We start from the raw sequence: 16,755 nt of genomic DNA, 5'->3' as shown, positions 1-16,755 counted from the left end.
TCAAAGTGGCTTCATGTTAATTTAGCAGGCACAATGGAGAAGTGATACCTCCACATTATTGTTTTTAACTAGCAAGTTCCCATTATGTTTGTTCACCACAGTGGGTGGCTCAGGGCGCCCCCCTTTGTTATAAATCCCATCATCTCTGTATGCAAAGGTGAGGGCGCTAAGGCTATGTTCTTAGCCATGGACAAGGTGATGAAATCAAAGGGATTGTGCCATCCTGACGACACTCCAAGAAATAACAGCAACTCCTCTGATGTAGTTGCTGGGGCCTTAAATATTTTATTAAAAGCAGTAAAATGAATCTGCCTACAAATGAAACATCTTCACTTGCTCACTGACAATCCAAAGAGGCCACATTTTAACTATGTGCACTGTAAATATCTCTTATTGTTGACAGTCTCTGGCACGTATGCAGCTCTGCTGTGGATACACTAAGGGCTTCTGTTACCTTGTTTGTATTTTTCCGCATGTTCACATTAGTGCACTTGTTGACAGAGAGGGACATTTTTGCAGGAATAACGCACGCGTTGCTCGGCTTTACGCGTTCTCTCCAAACACACGGATCGTGTGTGTGTGTGTGTGAGTGAGTCTTACTCTCTGCTGCCTTCCTGCATCTGACAGCGTCCCTCCCTCTTTCTCTCCCCTCCTCCTTCTCTCATTAGGCTTTTCACCGGCTAAACACCGACACACTCCCTTTCCCTGAGACCGAGGAATAAACACGGAACCGCGTCAGGAGCAGGACTGACCTTCCCCGTTGCGCACCATCCATGATCCTCCCCTGGATGTCTGTCTGACAGGAGGGTATGTTGAAATATTCATGTGTTTTTCTATCCTACCAGTTTTCTCATGTCCTTATAAGCACAGTGTTGGTTGTATTAACACGATTTGTTGGATGTCGGGCTTTGACGTTTCCGAGATCTGTCCCGTGTGTGTGCCCTTTATACGTGTCAGGTGCTTTGTGTCATTGTTTTCGTGCTTTTAGCTGCTGCAGTGAACAGGTATTTATTCAAGCTGCAGCTGCTCAATAGGCTATAATTTTAGAACGCGCACCGACTTTGCCCGCTTGCTTGCCGTCCTCTACCGGAGGATGACTGATACTGTGGGCATGAAACAGAAGCAAGGTGAAGCGTCGTTTTGTACCCACTGGCCCAGTCAGTGTTAACATCAAACCCCTTAAACCCGCAACTAGGCAGTGGAACCTCCCCAGCGCTGCCAGGTATGAATACCATATAACCTACAGCAAGGCCTAGACTTTCATATTGGATTTTTCACGTCCTTCAAAGTTTGTGCTTGACTCAGATATCACTTGTGTGTTTCGGTTCGTGTCTCAGCCTGTCAGGCCAGACTGTGTCTGCTGTTGGCTTATACACCCTTCGCCAGTCTTCAACAGCCGCACTGACAGATGCACATACTGTAGACACCCTCTCATCCACACCCCTTGTTTGCCTACTCAAAGTAGTTGACTTTTGCTTTCCAAACAAACTCAAGTGGCTGTTTGTAGCTATTTTTTGTCTCTTTTAGGAATGAGTCAGTCAGTAAAGTGTAAATGTAAACTATACATCAGCTGGTTACTGTTTTTGACTGCATGCTCAGGCAGGTCTCACCTTTAACCCCCGAGTTTCACCTGTTTTGTGGAATTACTTACAGAAGTGGAGAGGAATGTTTCAGCAATGCACAGGTTGACTTTAGATTGCTTTACCAGGACTGTTCTCTGTAGTGGATTACCATCAACAAGCTTCCCCAATTTCCACCTCAGTGTCTCTATGTGTTTGTTGCAGTCGTAATAGGACATTTCTAACCTAACAAGTGTTCTCCTTAAAACCTCTTCTCACTGAAACTTAAGATTTTGTTTACATCATTTTTGTTATTGTTTTGGTTTATCATGTTGTAGTCCGGGTTCTGTTGCCTCTGCAGTTCTCTGCCTGCTCCCTGTTGCTGTACAGGTGGGCTTGTGATACCTTGTCTCGCTCCTCCTCCAGGCTGCGCGTACCGTCAGCCTTAGCTGGCAGACCTGCTGTCACACAGCCCGTCACACAGTAAATGGTGCACACACTCCGGCGTCTGCTGGATCAGCCTTCCAGCTAGCCTCTCTCTGAGTATCACCTGCTGCTTCTTCTCCTGCCTAACTTCCAGGGAGGCATTTACGTCATCTCACCACCGGTGTCTCCACTGTTTGCTTGTCAGTGTTTCAACATGAATTTGTGATCATACAGAGTTCAGATACATTGAAGTTAGCCAAGTTCAGAGATTCTGTATGACTTTTCCTTTTTGTTGTAGTGTGTATTTACACAAAGTCTCGCTACTAGTGTGTATATATCGGGGTTTGTGCGTGAGCTCAGATGCCGGAGGGTGCTGCTGGGATTTCACATCCCAGCATGCTGCCTACCCCCATTTGCAATTCAAATGAGCACGTATGAGGCATCCAGTGAAGCGCAGGCAGAATTCCTCTCCTCTGTGTCTCATTGGAGGTGTTCATTCACTGCACTTGCAAGTTACCAGAGCCATTTATTATTGACTTCTCTGTTGGAAAAAGAGGGCAATTAGTGGTTTCTCTATATGAAACTGTCACGCAGACAGAGAATATTTTACAGCTGACTATTTACTGTAGCTCTTGTCTCCGGTAAGGAGTGCTACATACTGTAACTGTGTTGGGTTACCGTGATGTGATTATGCAGCAGGTAGGATCTCTGTGTGTGTGGTGCACTTGGCTGTCACTGCTGTTGGCCCAGGGGGAATGTTCTTTGACCCTCCATGTTTTTGTAGCTTTGTGACTGTGCTCGTGTCTCTTCCTGCCTGCTGACCTCCAGTGACCAGTCACAGATGCATACAAAGAAACACACACACCACACAAATGCAGTTGTACTCCTGTACTTTGATGACCCTCACTGAGTGCTTTCCTTAGCCCCTAATCCAATAGCTCACCATAGTTTTAACCTAAACTCAAGTCTAACCCTTTTTTATTTGGCAATATGTCAACCCTTATTTTGATGCTACCTATGACTGACATTTAATCAGCAATACCCGTTTGTTGCATTCAGCAGTTTCCTCTCTGTGTAGTCATTCACACTGATAATGGCAGACGCTACCTTTCCGGTGCAGCATTCCCTTTTTATACTTAGGTACAAGAGATTTCATAGGAAACAATGCTTGCATGCTCTCGATGTGATACAGAGGACAAAAGCTGGTACATGTGTGCATCTTACTTATTGTTAAAACAGCATTCAGTCACAAGTTTAGATTTACCATAATGAACATGCTGACTGGTCTCTTTAATCTTCTCAGTCCATGTTTTTCCCTCCCAGCAGTGGACACATGCAACTTAAACACACCTGTTGTTATCACTGGCTACCACAAGACTTATGAAATTAACCTGGACTGTCAGTGGAGTCCGAAAGTATGCACATCCCTTACCTTTTTTGCACATTTTATTGTTTTGTGGATTCAGTTCTGAATGGATATAATTGCCATTTCTACCCATCATTATGTACTTAATCACCCATAATGGCAAAGTGAAACCATGGTCATAAAACTGTCTGAATTTTAATTAAGAATCAAAAACTGAAATCTCTTAAAGTATTCAGACTCTTCATCCAATACTTTGTAGCAGCCCTTTTGGCAGCAATTACAGCTTGATTTTGGGCAGTTTATCCCATTCTTCATGACAGATCCTCTCAAGGTCTGTCAGTTTGGATGGCAAGCATCCCTGAACTGCCATCTTCAGGTTTCTCCACAGATGTTCATTGGGGTTTAGGTCTGGGCTTTAAATGAGCCACTAAAATCAAACAATGTTTGCACACCTTGTAACTAATACCTGATAATGGATGAGCAGCACTGTGTTATTGATTGTTCGCTGATATAGTTGTAATTACAGTGCACTGCAACTTTGTGTTTACCCAGTATGCACAGAGACCTAATCTTGTTTTGTTTTACACCCTTTGTTTGGAATAACCACAAAGAGGATAACATAACATTTCCCCAGCTGAATCCAACAACAGTACTCACACTGTCTGTTTGCTTTTGTTTTATGGGAATTGAATTAAGCCTCATCAGGATGCTGCATCTACTGCAGTCCTGTCAAAATCTTACTATGGTGCAGGCCATCATGTTGGTTCATTGCATGATTTTTAATAGCGTACACAGAGATCCGATTCTCCCCAGTCCTTCAGCCAAGGCTCTCCTCTCACACCAGTCACAATCCTGCAGTTATCTGTCACAGCAGGGCTTTATTTTTACCTTTGGTTTTTACTCACACAGTTTTGGGCAATTTATTGCCTTCTTCATATTGCATCATTCTGTCTGCACTCAGATGTGAGAAGAAAGAAAGAGGAGCTATTTCATGCCCAGAGACAGTTTTATTTCACCATACTATTTCCCACCTTCAGTCATCCAGCTCTTCACAGTTGGCGTGAAGCATCACGTTGTCCTTCTGAAGGGGAGGCACTGGGATTTAACCCAAGCAGCAGTGGCACAGCTTGCCTCAGCCTGATGATTACAGTGAGTCAGCAGCTTCTACATTTTTCTGCCCCTTCCTTTGCATCTACACTCATCTCCCTTGCTACCCCCTGCCATCTTCTTTGAACAAATCCCCTACCTCTCAAGTATGAGACTCATCATGTTATTGTCTGGCTTTGATCTGGTGCAACAATACCCATAATGCTCCTCAGTTATTCCTTACCACAATAAAGCAGACTTTATATTTTACATGGAGGGAAAGGGAAAATTTGCAACTTCTTCCCAGGCTGTTCCACAGACACTGTTGTCTACTTTGGAAATACCATTCCCCCCAGCTATTTTAGCCTTTTCCAACAAACCAAGCTGGCAGCCATTGTTTTATTTTGGCCACTTCACATGTGGCTATCACTAATTAGAGCCTTGGAATTCAGCAGTTATGGAGGAAGGCTAGTTCCCTTGTTGACCTGTGTCCATTTCCCTGATGGGTAGAGTGTGTCTTTGCCTGAGTTTTGCACACTGTAGAAAGGTTAATTAAGGAAAAAGTGTGCACACTAAGGTCGATCTCAGTGAAATATATTTCAAAATACAAAAAACAAAACCCAAAAGGAGGATTAAGAAAGATAAAGAAAGCACTGCAAAACATTCACAGCAATACCATGCTTACTGCAGCTGGGTGAAATCCAGAGGTGATTTTCACAGGACTACTTTTGCAACATAAATAAGCTACTTGTTTCAGGTAAAGCTAAGCTGAATTAGAATTTTCAGGACGATGGTCCCACGGTAACTGTTCTGCGACTAAAAAGTGTTGCTGCTGCTGCGTAGTTCTGACCTCTTCACTGTATATCACTCGTAATTAGAGTGAAAGATGATGGTGCACCAAATACCCAGTGAAGCATGTGGGTCTAGTTTGCATGCAGGCTGTGTTGGATAGGACCCAGCGGTTCTCAGAAATGTGTTTGTCGAGGGTCGTTTTAACTGTGTTCGTTGCAGTGGTCTGTGGAGTAGATTCACAGACTACTCCCAGTCCCTGTGGGCCTGTCGTGTGGCTTCTAAACTAGTCAGACAGGTTGGCAGGCAGATCCAGGCACAGCTGCAGCCATGGTTCCACACTTGGTGTGTGTGCGTGTGTGTTTACAGTTCTGTTTTAATCTGTGAAAGCACATGACTCACTGGCTTGTGTGTTTAGTGTGTGGTTCATGCATTTTGGTTTGCACCAATTAGCTTGTTTCTGTGTTTGTAGCCCAGTGAAGAATCAGCTATGCTGTACACACATACAGGCAATCTGGGCCACATGGCAAAGCATACGAGTACATACATTCATTCTTCTATCAAATTCCCATTACAAACGCCACGTTTAGATCATCTGGGAGATAAAAAATATATTTATATTGGCTCTCTGTGGTGTCAGAATTTATGTTATTAGTCATGTTGACAGTCTCATACACTATAAGGCTGCGTTAACATATTCTAAAGGACTGTACTGTATTTTCCATTTAGTAACTGTTCTGGAGATTTGATTGTGTAGATTTGAGCTACAATTTATGATTAATTTTAATACCTTGTAATAAGGGCACCAGACTGATGAAGCGAACAACGCTAACAATGAATATATTAATCAGAATTATTATTATTCTTTAATCTGAATTATTAATCCGGTATTGGTCAGTATAAGTATACACTCTGCCGCTGCGTGCATACATGCTGCCATCATGGCCAACTTGGGGGGTTCAGTGTCTTGTGAACTATAGGCACCGAGATTTGAACCTTCAACCTTCGAATGGGAGACGTCTGCTCTGCATACCATATTTTAAACTTCACATATACTTTGAATGTTATCATGTTGTTCAGTGCCTGTTACTGTTTATCTGGACCATAGATGTGGGTTAGTGGAGTACTGTGTCACCTCCTAGTCCACACCTACTGTGACATATCTTGTCTTAGTTGATGATAACCAGTGTAGAGGTCTGAGACAGTTTTAGAGCGGTCGTCTGAAAATTCTGTGGTGCTTTCATGTGCTGTGTGGAAGCTTTAATATGAGAAAACTGAGTCAGCTGAAAAAGAGAAACGCTTTTAATACGAGAAATGATTAAGTTTACGTTTTGCATTAGTGGCCAAATGACAACACCAAAGGAACAAAATACAGTCAGAAAAGCCAAATTATATACATTCACAAATGGAGTTCAAAATAGATAATAAAAAAAGGGCCATTATCTTAACTGTCATATCTAGAGTGAATATCCAGTGACAGTGCCTAGTAAAATAATGCTCATTAGTAGATCAGTGGATAGACTCAGTGGATGATGCCATATGCTGTATAGTAAGGTGACGTCCCTGTGTATTTGTCTTCAGTTTTATATTCTGACAGTTATGTTTAGTTCAGTTGCAGTTTAATTGATTTAGCATCTGGCTCTTAGCTGAGATATTAGGGCGTGCTGCAGTTAATTACACCTTAAACTGGATTTTTATACAACTATAACAGAATTTGGACAAAAAAATAAAATGTTAGGTAAAATTTAGTGTGAAAGATGGCCTCTCTCAAGCAACACAGAAGTAAAAGCAAGTCTTTATACTGCTACACTTAAACAATGCATCACAAACTCACGAGTAATGTGACATATATGTGTTATATTGTCAATAATTAGATTTAACCTTTAACTTCACGAGAGTTAGGGACTCTTTTTAGTTCTCTGTGTGTTGGTTATAATTGTCTGCTACTGCATATGCAGTATATCCATCATGACTGGATCAGCTGCATGCTCTGCTGTTCCTCTTTACCACCTTGTTGCTCAGTCTGCCAATAAGTGTCCTCTCATCTCATTAATAGGCCTGTTGATTTATAATCAGAGCAGGTGCTCTGATCTGCAGCAGACTTCTCTGCAGCAGGCTTCTCTGCAAAGTAATACACAGGCATTGATTTTGCTGCAGCAATATTATGTGGCCTTGTTGGGTGTGTGTCAATAGTAAACGGAGAATGCAGTTCACTACAAATCCCATGGTCGTCCTGCTCGACAGGCAGTAGTGCTTTGTCGAGGAAATGAACAGTTGTTGTATTGTGGGGTGGTCCACTCTTGTCTGAAACTGCTGTGTCTGGGTTTTTATCACTTGTTTGTGTTGTTACTGTTCACCACACAACATTCACTTCTCTTCTCCACCTGCAGTCAAAGAGTTGTAAGTAACGGAAACCACCCATTGTTGTGGCATCAGCAGGTCTCTGCTTTCTTTTTTTTGAACCACAGGCCTTTGTTCCACAGTTGGAGCTTTTTTGCTGTTTGGTGTAAAATGTTCTACACTGTGTGTACTGATCATTCATGGATTCTCTGTCATGCATTAGTTTTTTAATTTTGTTTTTATGTAGGCAGTAATAACAAGAGACCCCTTTATAATTCATTCCATGATTGATGGCCCTCTTGTAGCAGTGGTGATCCTCCAGTCTCACCACACACTTTTATGCCAACAACCCATAGCATTTGCCAAACACTCCAGTGCACAGATTAAGATGCTCGGTGTTGGCTTTCAGCTGCCATTTAGCAGTCCACATAGTACTAGTACTCAGTAAGAGACTGATTGTTCCCAGAAACATTTAAAAGGTAGGACTAAAATGTTGTTGAGTGCTACTGACATGCTTTTTCAGCTTCTGTTTTTGTGTGTTTCTCCCTGTCTGTACTTAAACAAATAGCACTGAGCTCCTTGTTCAGCATCTTTACAAATCCTCTGACAGTGACACCAGCAGCACAGAGAGCTCCTGTAGCTTCCTTTCAGCCCCACCACTGATCCTAATAAGGAGATGAATGGCTCTATACAAACAGCAGAGTTGAGCTGAGGACTGGATGTAAGCCCACTGGCTCTCTTTTTCTCTGTGGGCTGTTTGTGAAATGCCTGTTTGGGTTTCCTCTGATCTGCCTCTGGTTCTCTGCTGACCTGGTCAGAGTTCTGTTCAAGTGTGGACAGAAAGAAAACCTCCACAGCTCCTGGACTTGGCAATGTGAAACCCTGAAAGGCACAGGACTGGTCTGTTGAAGAATTTAGTGGCAGTGCTAAAAGTTCTCACTGCAGGTGAATAACGCAGACAGAGTGAGGAGCTAGATGAATCAAGTATTAGTCTGACCTTCACCTCGAAATTCTTTGACAACACTACCAGGATTAGGGCTGCAACAATTAGTCAATAAATTGATTGCAAAGTTTCCGTTATCTGATCATAAATGGAAAAGCTTTTGGCTTTAAACTTGGACAAAACAAAGATAGATGAAGCTGCTGCTGTGAACTTGGCCAAGATGAGATGGGTATTTTTCACTATTTGCTGACATTTTAAAGTCTAAATGATAATGAAAATAATCACCAGTTACAGCTCTAACCAGGGCTAACACTAGATAACAAGGACATTTTTTATTCTGCTTGATTGTTTTTGATAAGTAGAAGAAAAATACAGCCCTAAAAAAAAGAGCTGGCTAGATTTGTAATTTAATAGCTACTGTACAACAGATCTGTGTTTTCAACTTCCAGTTCCCTAAATGCACACAATTCAGCCTTTGTTTATACCTTCAGATCTCTTGCAGCTTATGACAATATGCTTCAATATTCGATGAAAAGAAAATAAATACATCGAGATTAGTTATCTAGAATGTCTATGTGTTTCTGGGGGCTCACACCTTCCAGTAGCTTTTTGACATTACAAAAATTAATTAAATTATAAAGAAAGTAATTTGATAAAAATCAGTTACCTTCATAGTAAGAAATGTACATTGAAAATGCTACTGCTAAAAGATTATATTTTTGAGTTATTTTCATACTTTTGGAGATTTTGTTGGGAAATTAGCATCAGTGTAAGTTACACTACACCACACACACACATTATACTTCCACAGAGTTTTATGTTTTCTAAAATTCCTAAGACTTTTAAGGTCACATGACAGAATATTCTACATGAACCAGTATGGGGGTCACAGCCCCCAGTGTTCCTATTACCACGGGGACCACTTGTGCCCTCACCGTCCACATCTTTTCTAGCTCTTCTTTCAGCCTTGGTATTTCTCAAGCTTCTCGTGTTCCTTCTTCCTGATGTTGTTATCACTTGGGATTGCTACATCTATCACTACAGCCTTCTTCTTCTGTTTGTCTACCACTACTATGTCCGGTTGGTTGGCCATTACCAGTTTGTCAGTTTGTATCTGGAAGTCCCACAGGATCTTAGCTTGGTCATTCTCAACCACCTTTGGAGGTGCATCCCATTTTGACTTTGGGACTTCCAGCCTGTACTCAGCACAGATGTTTCTGTACACTATGCCAGCCACTATGCCCGTGGTAACAGGAACATTGGGGGATGTGACCCCCAAACTGGGAGAGTGGCTCCAACAGATCCCAGGAACAACATCTGAGATCTCTGTCCAGAAGAGTGCAGTCCTAGGAACAGCTAAGATACTGCGCAGGACCCTCAAGCTCCCAGGCCTCTGGTAGAGGACCCGAGCTTGAAGGAAGGAATACAAGACCACCCCAAAGTGGGGGGCGAGTGGGGAATTTTTTGTATATACAGTGATTTCAAAACTTGATTAAGTCATTTAAAGGTTTGATTTTATAGCTTAAAAATCAGCGAAATGTGAGGGCCGGTCTATCGCAGGGCCAACACGCAGACGAACAACCACACACACACACACATTCACTGCTACGGGCAATTTAGAGTCACCAATCAACCTAAGCCGCATGTCTTTGGACAGTGGGAGGAAGCCGAAGTACCCGGAGAGAACCCACGCAAGCAAGGGGAGAACATGGAAACTCCGCAGAAAGGTCACAAAACCAGAACCTTCTCGCTGTGAAGCCTAATGGTTAAGTGTTATTTTATATTATTTTTATATGATGGAAGATTTACAGTAGCTGGTTGACTCAAAAATATGCTGGACAAAAAGAAAACACAGGGACATAGAAATAAAATATGCTTTCTTAAGTGTTATTTTTTTTAATACCATATAATATTTTCACTTCATAGTGTTTTTGAAGCTCCAAATGGTAGGTTATACAGTACTCCTACTGCCACTGGGTCGCATAGTCACCATATAATTTGTGTTATATGTGAACAATTTGTTGGATAGGGGCACTTGTGTGTGCCAAAAGACATTGTTGATATGGTTTGTGGGTGAACTGAAGCTTTATAAATGCTACTGGGGAATGACTGTCAAACTTAGAGGAAGGCAAAATGGCAAGAAATGAGTTTTTTTTTTAATACTAATACCCAGACCAGAGGGCTTTTATGCCCACAGTGTCAGTTTGATCTAAGTAATGCTATTTTAAGAAAGGCTATTATTTTAGAAATGGAAAAAAGCTCTATTAAAATCTAAAGCATTTACAGTATGTGATTAGCAGGCTAATGACTCCAATTTAATGATTTTATGGACCTTATGCCACCCTTTCAGCTCTGTGTTGCATATTATACTGCAGGAGAAACAAAAATCACAGCACTGCATATTTATGATAAATGCTTTCATTAAGTTAAACTTTGTTAGAAGAGAGCATTTCTCTGACAAGATACCCATGTATAATTTGCATTTCTGAAGGTTTTCAGGTTTAATTCAGACTTTGTTCTTGTTCCCAAATTGTATATATTTGTAAAAGATGAGAAGAGGCTATTATTAGAAATAATTTCCTTGGGGAAATATGAAATCCATGAACAATAAAGCTATTTGTCTCAGGTCTTATGTATTCCTCTGATCAGAGAATGGGAAGCTCTCCCTTGTAAAGAGGTTTACATTTGTACATGTTGTGTAACAAACAGGAAAATGTGGGAGTGAAATGCACTGTCACAGCATTGCTGGGGTATTATGTATTTTTGTTGATCCTTGCAGCCAGTGGTGTTTTTACCAGCATATCTGTGCACTCAGTCTTTTAATTATACACACAGAAAATAAATCATGTGTGAAGTTTAGCCCCAGAACAGAATAACCCACTCCCACTTGGCAGAGTTTACACAGAATTAGTCTTTGGAGCTGGATAGAGAAAACCCAGTGACAAATCTAAATCAAGTGTTAAGTTTAATTTGGCAGCTTTTTACTAACTGCTTCTTTTACACTTAACAAAAAGAGTCCACACTAATGTATGTTAATGCAGTTGGTTTGTGTTTAAGGAGGAATCAGTCAATGCTGTTTAGCCTAAGAGACCAAACTCAACTGTGCCCCTAGACCTGATTCACAGCTGTTCCTCATTACTTCTTTATTTGTTTATACTGGTGTGTTGACACTGCCCTTATTTTAGCCTCTGGCTGTCTATGAATTTTATAGGTTATTACCAAGCTTGACCGGTAGCTAAACTGTCTTTGCACAAACAACCAGCCATAATTTTCTGGCAGAGAGGTATTTGTCGCCCCAAACGTAGGACTGAGATGAAAAAATGAAGGGTGTCACTGGACCATGAAGGTTAAAGGTGCAGTTTGACATTTTGGAAAATATTCTTATTCAGATTCTATTAGACAGTAAGTGGGTTTCCACATGTCTGTTTTAACCAGGGTGGAAATGCTGGAAATTCTTGAAAAAAAAAAAGAAGATGTTTTCATTAAGCTGTTAACCCCAGGTTTCCAGTTTTTATGCTAAGCTAAGATGCTGGCTGCAGCCTTTGCTTTAGTGGACGGTCACAAGAGTGTTACTGAATGGTACTGATCTTCTCCTCTAATTCTCAAAAGCAAAACATATTTTCCAAAGTGTGAAGCCATACGTATTAAAAGTCATCAGGCTAATGATGCTTTGTGCATATATCAACACTGCTAGCCACTTTTGTGCATTCAGTGAAACACCTGATGAATGTGACAGATGCGTTTATTGAACGTTTATTGTAGCTGTAAATGGGCAAATGTTTGTTCTTGCGAAATCAGGATCTTTGCAGTACTCTGCAGACTCGCTCTTCCATAGTCTCAGCCAACATAAACTGCATTTTGCCAATAGAATTTTCAAACAGATAAACCACCAGACCAAATTACATAACCTGAATGCTGTGTCGACTACACACTTGACATTTCACTGTGATCCATATGCCGTCATTGCAGCTACAGCCCCACAAGCAAAATAACAAATGAACATGCATGGGTGGAGCAGGGCAGGGCCATCATCACTCACTTCCCTGTGTTGCTTTGTGCCATCACTTAATCCCTCAACACTCTGCCTCACAACCATATCCATAATTCATATTTAATACATTCACATTTTTAATATGTCACATTTGGAGGACCATTTCTCACAAAAAAAATCCTTCTTAGTTTGAAGTGCTCATATTTAGCTTGTCTGAGTCTTGAAGCATCAAGAAAAATATATGACTATGATACTATGTTAAAACACAGAGATCAGGAAGGATCAATGTTATGTAACCATATTTCATATTCAGATCCAGTTGTCAGACTGGACTGCAGACTGGGAACAGACACACTGCTCCAGAGAAAGAGCAGCACAGTTGTCAGACTGGACTGCAGACTGGGAACAGACACACTGCTCCAGAGAATGAGCAGCACAGAGAATAAAATATTCAGTCCAACCACAATCACTTTGTTTTGTGTGCATTCATGGCCCACTCACTGGTGCTGCTGTGGCTGCTCATTTTAAGGTTGACAGCACTGGCAATGATGTTCAGGGTTACTGAACCACTGTTGTCAGGGGGGTGAATTGCTTAGTCATCCTGTCACCAATTTGAAACATCTCATTCAGTGGTTCACTTTAGGCCGGATTGAATAACATAAAAGTCCGTGCAAATTTATACTACGTTTCATTCAATTTGCACTGCAATCTGAGTGTATTTAGGTCTTAATTTACTAAGGCAGCAGCTCATTATGCAGTCAATGCCTGGAACTGTGCTCCAGGCCTGGTCTCAGCATGAAGGAGAGAACTGCAGCCGTTCACCGGTAGGATTTGTCTAAGATTACCAAGCTTAGGAAAGAGATGGTAATATAAGGTAGGGATACTAATATAGATTTTATAGAGAAGGTCCACCACAAACAGAAGCTCGGGGCAGACCAAGTGGAGAGTGGAGGTGGAGTTGGTATGGCTGAAGTCTCACTAGAATACTGAGGGAAATGCAGCCATATGCAAGCACTTAATGCTCTATGAAAAGTGTGCAGTTGTGAGCCTACACATTTCGCTGAATGTCATTTCAACTTAAAAACTAATTAACATCAAATGGTTTGCAACTCCTTGTTCCTGGTTTGTCTGGTGTTATGACACTTACATTTTTTTCCTGATGTCATTTTGTTTTTAGTTACCACCGGCTCTTCAGAAGCAAATCATTTTCTTTGCTAAACTGGCCTCAGCACGTTGTGTGAGCCTAAGCGTGTACTTACACATCTCAATTTAAATTAAAAAAATTTTTTTTTTAATTTTTTGCATGGCAGATATACAGTACATCTCATTGCTGTCATGCAGACAGACAGTAGGTGGTGTCAGAGAGTTGGCATAAAGCAAGCATGTTTGTATTCATCATGCTTATAATAGCTCTGTTTTGGTCTCCTCCAACTTCTAAGCAAAACTTCTAGCTCCTGAATTCTCCACTATTTTCATTGTACAAACAAAACAGTGAGTTAACAGATGCTGAAAAGCTTCATAGAGCAGAGGGGAACTGCAAAGTCTGATAGTTCTCTGGGTTGGAAACAACTCTTCGTCCAGTACCATCTTATTCAATAGTACAGTGAAATAGCATAACACTGCATAAATCAGTTATCTTTGCATGAAATTTTCTTCTGGTGCACGCTAACCTGTTTCTTTTCACAGTAACTGAATTTTGCTTTCCATGGTCAATAGAAAACTATTTGGAGCTCAGTGCTTTCGAAGGATCCAGGCAGCTTTGTGTTGATGTTTTTCTCTAGCCTTTAGCTAATAATTATAGCTGTCACATAGCCCTGGTCTCAGCCAAGATGCCAACATGTCATTTGGATTTGTTAGTTGTTGAACAAACTAAATGACCTGATCTGACCTGCATGGACAATGTGGCAGACGCAGGTCCATGAACTGTTTCCAGCTGAAACATGGAAGATTAAACAGGGCATCCACCTGTGTCTTAGCTCATGTACATTATTTAGGTCTTTGTAATTGTTAATCATGCCCACGTTCATGAAGTATGCTTATTGTACTTTCAGGTATTTCATATTATATGGTTTGAGGTTCTTTTACATGTTTCAACAACTCTTGTCCAGGGCGGACTTGTTGACTTTGTATAAATATATTGTAAATATTTTATGTCTGGAAGTGGAGAGTACATGGCTTCAGCACATTAAATGTCATTCACATGATTAGTGATAGGGTGAAATCACAGTATTCTATTAGTGCTGGTTTTGCCCTTGAGCAGTGTTCAGTGAAGAATTAGGGACAAGCCATTCATCTAATTCCTATACTGTAATTATATCACTGATTTCTTACTTCCAGTGTTCTGCAGAAAGTTGCTTGCATGTGTGTGTGTGCTGCAAGTATGGATGTCAAAGATGATTATTTCCCCAAATTATTTTTCTTTCAGTTTTTGGAGAAACAAAATTAAAGAGTAAATAATTGATTTTAAATGTTTCTGGAAACCTAAGTGCAAGCAGTAGTGGATGAAGTACTTAGATTCAGACTCAAGTAAAAGTAACAATTCACAGAGTGGACTGAGAGCATGCTAATTGTTGGGTAGCTGACATTAGGTAGCACACTGTCTGTGGTGTAAGTGTAGATGAACTGGAAAGTAGACTGCCCTGTCTGAGTCTCAGTGACACATGCATTAAGTGGTGGGGGGGGGTTGATGTCATATTGTATGTCCTGCGTACTGATTGACTAGCCAGTTTGTTGCCAGTGGTGAAATTTGTTGACAATGAATTTGGTGTCATTGTGTTGCAGTGTTATGAGCTGCTCTGGTGGCTTGTACACAAACAAAACTGACAAACTGAATTTAAGAGATGAGTGTGCTCAAAAGAAAAAGGGGCAAAAAGAAAAGTGAGACCAGGTATTACAAAAAAAACAAAAAAACAATACTAATTGTGAAGAAAAGTAAATACTCACAGTACTGGTCCAGGAGATTGACTCATAAAGAGCTGAACCAGATATGTCCACAGTCAAGACACTGAAAGGCAGCATCTGCCGCCTCATGCTGATGATAGTGAGGATGCTGCTGCTGCTTTAAGCACGAGGACACAGGATCTGTACAACACAGGCCCCGATGAATGGAAGATTTTACTGATGACACTGTTTATGCTTACTGGGCCAAACTGGGCTTGGGGACTTGTCAAAACAAAGATGCCAACTGTTCAGAGAATTGCTATGCAACTCGTCCTCTGAGAGAAGCATGTTTTGTTTTGACTGTAAAATATTTTATAACACATGAACAGTCATCATTTAGAAAGGGATTACGTGATTGGAAGATTGTGCTGTTGAGCATTAAAGGTCTGACATCCTCAGAAAGACCATGAAGTTATACATGAACCAGAGTCACTGACTTGGAGCTACGTACAAAAGCAATTTAATGATAAATGTAAATATTGGACTCAGGTTTTGCAGCAAATGGCTGCTGTCATGAAATTTTTGGTTGAGCGTGGCAGCCAGGAAACAAATACAGTATCTGCCCTTCAGCTGCCCAAACTAATATGGAAACAGAATTTACAGCTTGTGTTCCCTAATGTTAACACTGACATATGCGTGTTCTTAACATCAGTGACTAATGCCAGTGGACAGCCATTATATTTAACGGTCAAAACAGCTTTGCACTCAGCCATGCATCAGGAGAGACTGGGCCATCTGATGCTAATGTCCATGAGAGTGACATTCTTTGGCAATTGGATTTATTAATCCAGACCACTGCTGTTAAGAAAACCAGGCAGAGACATTTCCAAGATTAAGCCAGAATATAATTTGTTACTATGGTGCAGTTCTACTGGCTGGTGGTAAAATTTGAAAAGGTGTGTTGATTCAAAAGATGTAATAAAGTATCAAGGTCAGAAATATTAGCACCCTGTCAGATAACACACCACTTCTCCCAGAAAGTTGTTGCATTCACAGATTCTTTGGCATTCACATGTTTCTTTTGTTTGCATCAGAACAACACAAAAAGCAGAGAAAAACCAAATCTAATACATTCCACACAGAATAAAAAAAAAAAAGTGGGCTGGACAGAATTCAAATCAAAAATCAAATCAAATTTTATTTGTATCACAGCAAAAGTCATCTCAGGACACTTTACAAAGTAAGGTCTAGACATTATTATTATTATTATTATTATTATTATTATTATTATTATTACATAGGGAAAACCCAACAAATCCCCCTTGAGCAAGCACTTGGCGACAGTGGGGAGGCAAAACTCCCTTTAACGAAAGAA

General features: G+C 40.8%; 1 protein-coding gene across 14 annotated transcripts in view; it reads left to right on the top strand.

Moving 5' to 3' along the window:
- Positions 1-524: 524 nt before the first annotated feature.
- LOC109955992 (band 4.1-like protein 1) overlaps positions 525-16,755 on the top strand; it is an 88,129-nt gene continuing 71,898 nt past the window's right edge. For 4 of the 14 annotated variants that reach the window (XM_020592704.1, XM_020592703.1, XM_020592702.1 and 1 more), the window contains exon 1: positions 526-807. The gene's annotated coding sequence lies outside the window, so the exon portion shown is untranslated. Of the gene's footprint in view, positions 808-1,061; positions 1,223-16,755 lie in introns of those variants that run through there. The other 10 variants (XM_020592706.1, XM_020592707.1, XM_020592700.1 and 7 more) reach the window with 6 other exon arrangements.

This window comes from Monopterus albus, unplaced genomic scaffold (genome assembly GCF_001952655.1).
Source record: "Monopterus albus unplaced genomic scaffold, M_albus_1.0 scaffold18.1, whole genome shotgun sequence".
In the NCBI taxonomy this organism is placed as follows: domain Eukaryota; kingdom Metazoa; phylum Chordata; class Actinopteri; order Synbranchiformes; family Synbranchidae; genus Monopterus; species Monopterus albus.
Note: the sequence above shows the minus strand (reverse complement) of the source record. Positions and strands in the feature narration are given on the sequence as shown.